This window comes from Sinocyclocheilus anshuiensis, unplaced genomic scaffold, assembly GCF_001515605.1.
Source record: "Sinocyclocheilus anshuiensis isolate Anshui unplaced genomic scaffold, SAMN03320099.WGS_v1.1 scaffold1073, whole genome shotgun sequence".
NCBI lineage: Eukaryota > Metazoa > Chordata > Actinopteri > Cypriniformes > Cyprinidae > Sinocyclocheilus > Sinocyclocheilus anshuiensis.
Window position 1 is genome coordinate 309,301 of NW_015555774.1, and position 7,037 is coordinate 316,337.

Genomic DNA, 7,037 nt, shown 5'->3' on the forward strand with positions numbered 1-7,037 from the left:
CCCCATGCAAAGATAAAAGTAGTCCATCTTACACTACAGTGAAATAAATACTGTTTCAAGACCACAGACCAAATAGTATATTGTGTATTAAACATTTAAAATCTTTCAACGCACACACAAAGATTTTATTTTTTTTTTAATTACATGGTCAATTAATTAAATGAATTCATTCATTTTGTTTCTACATTTACTTTTACACATAAACAGAGTAAGCTGTCACCCACATTTATTATTTTTCAGTTTTTATTCAACAAATCAAAAGCAAAATAAAATAAATTCTTAGTAGACTCTCATGTATGGCGTCATTCTGTATGTCCAATAGCTATTGTCAAAACTGTTACTTCGCTTCTGGAAATAAGCGACTGTAGCCTCAAAATATTCTTTAAGAAACTATAAGTACTAAATAGACAGACAAATGGGTTATATATTACTAAGAGACTAAAGTTAAAATTGCATCTGTTTAAGTATTTTGTATACTTTATAATTTTGAGTATTCACATTTTACAAGTTGTATTCATACTTCTGCTACTTCACAGTTCTATAGTTTAAAACTCACATGGTTGAGTCCTACAAGTCTAGCTGAGATAGTCGCTTACACTAGAACTTCAGATTGCCCCTGTTTGAATATCAAATTATAGTGAAAACTTTCTATCCGAATATCTGAACATCTTCAAACATCTGATTACTGTAATGTCTTCCTAAAATGGTCACAGAATCACTTATTTTACCTCAACATGCATTTTACATACGTAACTTACTTTACTAATACACTACAGCTCATCAATCAATACAGTAACATATCTACTTCATTCCTGATAACTAAAGGAGAACTGATCCATGGTGTTGTCTGGTTTCTTTCTCCATTTTCCTATTAGCTGTTGGCCATGAAGAGGTTCGAGATGTTACTTGTAATTAAAAGTCAAACCATAATACTTATACAAAATACATAATAGAAAATATGCAATATTTAGTAGCATGCAAGCCAGTATTAACATCTCGAACCTCTTCATGGCCAACAGCTAATAGTACTTTTGCTTGTCACTAAACAATAATTTAACAAAACCATACTGTCACATAGGACTTGCAGTAAATAGCACACAAAGACAAATTATCCAAAATAATAGTCTTTAATACAAAACTTTGCAGGAAACAGATCACACAATACCTTTACACAGAACTGACAAAAGAAGGAAACACAGGGTTTAAATATACAGATAATGATGAACTGAAACAAAACAGGTGTGGGATCTAATTAATCAAAAACCATGGAAACTGAAACTCAGGCAGGCAAACAGGAACAGAATGTCTGTAAAGCTGCTTTGATTCAGTATTATGAGCAATGGAAATAAAAGTGAATCTAGTGAATATTATTACATTACTTTAAAATGATTCAGAATTGAGATACCTTTTTCTGAATGTAAAAATAACAAATTTCAAGAAACTTTTGAAGACACTACTCTTCCAACAATGAACTGCTCATATCAGTGAATTATACAAAGTAATCAAAACTGTAAAACTATAATCACATTTTAGCTGTCAAATCATTTAGTGGACTTACGATCAGCCTCTGCACTGTTTCTGGATGCTGCAAAAAACGTTAGTGAATCTGATGAACATGTAAAACATCAGAAAACAGCCTTATGATACTTACGCTTTCAGTGAAGTAAATGACACTACTTTCGGTGAACGCAATCACTACTATAACAATTATAATCACAATCATATTTCTAAATAGAAGAGACTACAAGCATTGATTTTATAAAATATATCTAGGAATTAAAAGTAAGTTGGTTCTTTTGTCGATATATGCCAATTGTAAACAAGTAGGTTACAAACAAACTCATTGGTTTAATGATTAAGCACTACAACCATTGCTTTTGTAGCATTATATTGGATTCTGAAATATTTGAACAAACTTTTAACATTTAGGTAACATAACCTACATATTTGGTTGTTAATCAAATCTTACCTGTACTCTGCGCCATTTTACTGTATGTTCACTTTGACATTTATAAACCGAAAGTAAAAAGGTGCTCGAGTTGACAATGAAACGAGCAGATGTAAATACTCATCAGCGCCCCACTGTGTATAAACGAAATATTACATATGATAACAAGTTCACTTTTTATGTACAGGAAATGTAAAGAATGTTTAATTTATATAAATACAGCTGTTTATATGCCTACATAAAAATTGGGGAAGGTTTAAAGTGAGATTTTCTACACACATCTAAAAATGATCTACATCTGCAATACTACTGCTATTAGATACATCTGTGTGCTTACACCATCAGTCACTGTCTTGTGACTGTAGCTTTCAGCCAGGGGAAGATGTCGTCTGGGGGTGTCCAACTTTCCTCGGACGTTTCAACCCTGAACCACAACGTCCTCCAGTTGGCGGGTAGGCAGTGATGGCCAGTCACTGCCCATCTTCTCCTGGCTTCCATCTCAACTCCTCCCGCTTACTCCAGAGCCAACAAAAGGGCCTTTCCGCTGCCTCCCCCAACCTGCGAGCAGCTATCTTCCTCTCCTTTCCTGCTATTCCCAGGGCTGTTAACATCTTCCACACAGACTGCGCCGGGAAACCCCTGCAGCCAACCTCAACTGGAAATAGCTGCCACCCTTTGTCCCTGGATTGTTGGACTAGGTCCTGGTACTTGGTAAACTTCCTCTCCGAGGCCTCATCACAACTGTCTTCCCACGGTACCGTTAGTTCAATCAGGATAATCCTCTTCACCTCCTCAGACCATATGACCACATCAGGCCTCAGGGATGTCTGGATGACCTGGGGAAATTGTAGTTTCCTACCCAGGTCCACCCTCATCTCCCATGATTGTGCTGCCTGCAGGAGGCTCTTCTTGGAGGAGGGTGGCTTTTCCCCCTCCCTGATGAACTGGATATATGAGGCTGGTCTCACATGGGTCTGGCGCTTTGTCCGTCTCTCCTGCTCCAAGATATCAGCCAGTGCACAGAGGACCTTGTCGTGGCACCATCTATATCTCCCCTGGCTAAGTGCCGTCTTGCACCCCGCCAGTATGTGCGCCAATGTGCCTCTCCCTCCACATAAACTGCACAGTGAGTCCTCCCTCATTCCCCACCTGTGCAGGTTTGTTGGTGTTGGAAGAGTGTCGTACACTGATCGGAGTAGGAAAGAGATGCGAAGGGCTCTAGTCTCCAAAGTTCAGGCCACGTGATTTTTCTCTTTGGCAGATCCCACTTAGTCCAGGCTCCTTGTGATCCAAGTTCCACGGCCTTTGACCGTCACCTTTCTTCCTCCAGGTGTCGGACCTCGGCTTGGATCATATCTCTCCTCTGCCTTGGGTCTGCCTTCCCCCATTGTTGGAAGTGGTTGGTCCCGAGTCCTTCTCTCCCCATGCACGGGTTCCCGATGATGTCCTTCAACTTCAGCATGCTCTCAGCTTGCGCCACTGATGTGTCAGCTGCCCACTTGCGTCCTGATCTTGTGGTGATGCCTGCGTCTCTGACCTTTTCATTACTGGAGTCTCTGTACATCATCACAGCCCTGCACTCTGCCACCTTAAACTCTTCGACCACTGATGATAGGGGTAGCTGTAACTGTCCAGACCTAATGTATAGCCCTACTGACGTGAAGCTTGGTGGGATTCTGAGCCACCTGCGGAGGGAATAAAATTATGTCTCACTGAAATTTCTTCAAACTTTTAAACGTTTCCTCATCTCTGTAATCTCCAATGTATAAACCTTAAGATTAATCGTCGTTGTTTTCCTCATTTGTAAGTCGCTTTGGATAAAAGCGTTTGCTAAATTAATAAATGTAAAACATGCTGTAATGTGTAGGCCTATGTGTATGTGTGTGTATACACACACACACACACACACATTACAGCTACATTCAGGTAATATATGAGCAATATCACTCGAGTACGAGAGCGATACCGGCTCTATATCAGCATGGCTGTGATTAGCATGAGGCACGAGGCAGCAGGCCGAGTGCCGGAGGCAATTACAGCCGCTGATATAGAGTCGGTATCGCTCTCGTACTCGAGTGATATTGCGTTTATACAACAGTTCGACGGAACATGTGTAATTAAACAAGAAACAACGGAGTGCCTAATAAAACCCTATTTTGTGCGGAACTACTTCCTTCCGCCATGGATTCAAAGCTGAAGTTGACAGTTAAACATACGTGACTTATAGAATTCGTATCAAGGGCATGTGCTGCTTCAGTTAGGTTATTAGTGAGAAATAATGAGGTTATAAGAGAGAAACAATGCTGCAAGATGTGCATCCAAATGCGCGAGAGAGAGAGAGAGAGAGATCGCGAAGCTAGACGTTTCTTCTTATATTAACTAACGTACTCTACGATTAGCTCAGTGAATAATAATTAAAAAAATCATAGACCGGGCTAGAACAAGCGGAGTGATACAAAATTGTGAAAGGGCGTTCCTGTAGCGATACCAGTACAATATCTCACGGTTCTCAACCAATCAGATTTGAGAACCAGAACAAACTGTTGTATAAATATAAATATCTGACGCAAATGAATGGCATTCAAGTATTCTTTGAGCTCCATCACTTTAAACGCAGCTGAAATGTGCCTGAGTACTTTGAGAGAATGATTATAGCTTGAACTAAAGTAAAATTTATTAATCTTTTAGATCTTTGTCAGCATCTGATCAATGTAGAAGTACAGATGAATTCCATAGTAATGTCAGTAGAACAGAGAAAATACTGTATGCACTCTGATTAAGATTATGCTATAAGAAAAAAACATGCAACAGTACACAACCACAGTACAAGAGCAGGGGATTTTCTGTAACATTTTTGACGGTTAATAAGATATTTCAGAAAGTTAAGCAAAACATACTTGTCACAGAAAATCTATATTCTATTATTTCTATGAAATAGCAAATAAATAACTAGCACCGATTATCTGCTTCAGATTAACCGCTGCTAAAATGCATGAAAGCTGGAAAATAGGCATTACTTGGTGATAACTGAGTCATGTTTATTACCTAGAGCAGTGTTTCCCAACCTTTTTTTAGTCGCGGCACCCTTTGGAAATTTTAACAAACTTGTGGCACCCTACAAAATTAATTTTGTCACAATATTTAAATTTCTAACTTCGATATGATAATTTGAAAAGTATAGATATTCGGTACAACAGGGAAGAACTGCAGAATATAATGTCATACAGATATTTTTAATATTATTAAAAAAATGTGTCCATCAATGGTGGCAATCAGTAGGCTAATTTCTAATGAAGAGACCAATTTATATGACAGATTTTAATGTAGGCTTTTATACATATGTAAACATTATTTAATTACCATTATAACTAGCTATCGCACAAATTTTTGCTCACTCAAGTGTTTTTTTTTATTTTACAGTGGGGTAATTTTGGTGCAGTAGCACGAGATAGCTTGATTTCAAACTTTGAATTGAATAAAAAATGACAAGTAAGCAGTCAGTAATAAAATAAGAACAAATAAAGAAGTTAATAACGATAGCACAAATAAAAAAATAACGACAGGCCTTCGAATTAAATAAATTGCTTTTTAGTTTTTCAGGTAGGTCTAACAGTAGGGTTAAGATATTTAACAATTTTTTTTTTTTTTTACCAATTATCCAAATAATGTTTAGTCCTAGAAAGCTATTATTATCAGAACACGTGAGCATAACATAGCGGTTAGCAGATCAATGAATGAGAGGGCAGCGTTACCAGAGTTGCCCATATACCACACATCATGTTACAACACAGTAGGGCTATTGCAGACAGAAACGATACTGTACTACATCGATGTTTCCTGTCAGCTCGATTTTTGAGGGGACTTTGCTGTTCCGATGAGCATTAACAGTATATGAGTGGAGCACTCACATGGGCTGTGAGCGACTGAGCGGAGCACACACATAGAGCAGGATAATACGCAGAGCGTCACACCACGTGAAAGTGAACCTGAGGTGAACTAATTTTCGGCAGCCGAAATTTCGGTGCATCTCTAATTATTGGCGACATCAGAAATGGATATTATATAATAGATGCTTTTTTGAACATTTTAGCAAGTTAAAAATATTAAAAAATGATTTTTTACACGGCACCCCTGCTCTCGACAGACCGCACCCCGGTTGGGAAACACTGACCTAGAGTCTAATGGCTTGGTTTGCCAATTTAGATCACACTTTAAATAAACAAAGGTATTCATTTTTATTTTATCACCAGGAAAAGCAATCTATGCTCATGATGTATGATTTTATAAAACAATCAATGTTTAACAGAAAGTTTTAAATGTGGCATATTTCCACAGAAAACCTCACTTGCTCTAATCTGCAGTCAGTTTCTTCTTTGGGTTCATCTTTGGTCCAGCAGCTCAGAGAAAATCTTCCCCTGCAGCCTCCAGACTCTTTCAGTTTCATAACAGCATGAAATGCCACTCATTCAGCTCTACTTCATTGTGTTAAAAGGCTGCATTAAAATGATGTAAATCTATTTTTCATGTTACAGAATGTAGACACAGACTGAATGAAGATGCAAATAGGGGTTTATTGACATTTCTGAGAAAAGGAAGGTAATGGCAGGTAAGTGGCAGTTCAATATTTCTGAGAATGAAGATGAGAGTGATAAACAGACTTTCCCTGTTTGCAGGTGCAGGAGATCGTGGATGGTGGAGCAGATGGGGAGTAAGCACACACCTCGCCGTAGGGATAAGTATCCAGGTAATCCCGACTACACAACGCAGGGAACATGAGAATGGGAAGACACTTAGGAGGGAATCACTGAAGATATTAATTGGAGCACAGGAACACGAAATAGCAGTCCACTTCGAATAAACAAGACTGGACACTGAGATGAGACATTTGAATCTGACCTTAATTTAATAAAGGCATACAGGAATGGAAATTCAAAATTAATTGTTTTAAATATTTTTCTCTTTTGACACTGAATATATGTGACCGTGGCCCACAAAACCAGTCATAAGGGTCAATTTTTTGAAATTGAGATGTATACATCATCTGAAAGCTGAATAAATAAGCTTTCCATTGATGTATGGTTTGTTAGGA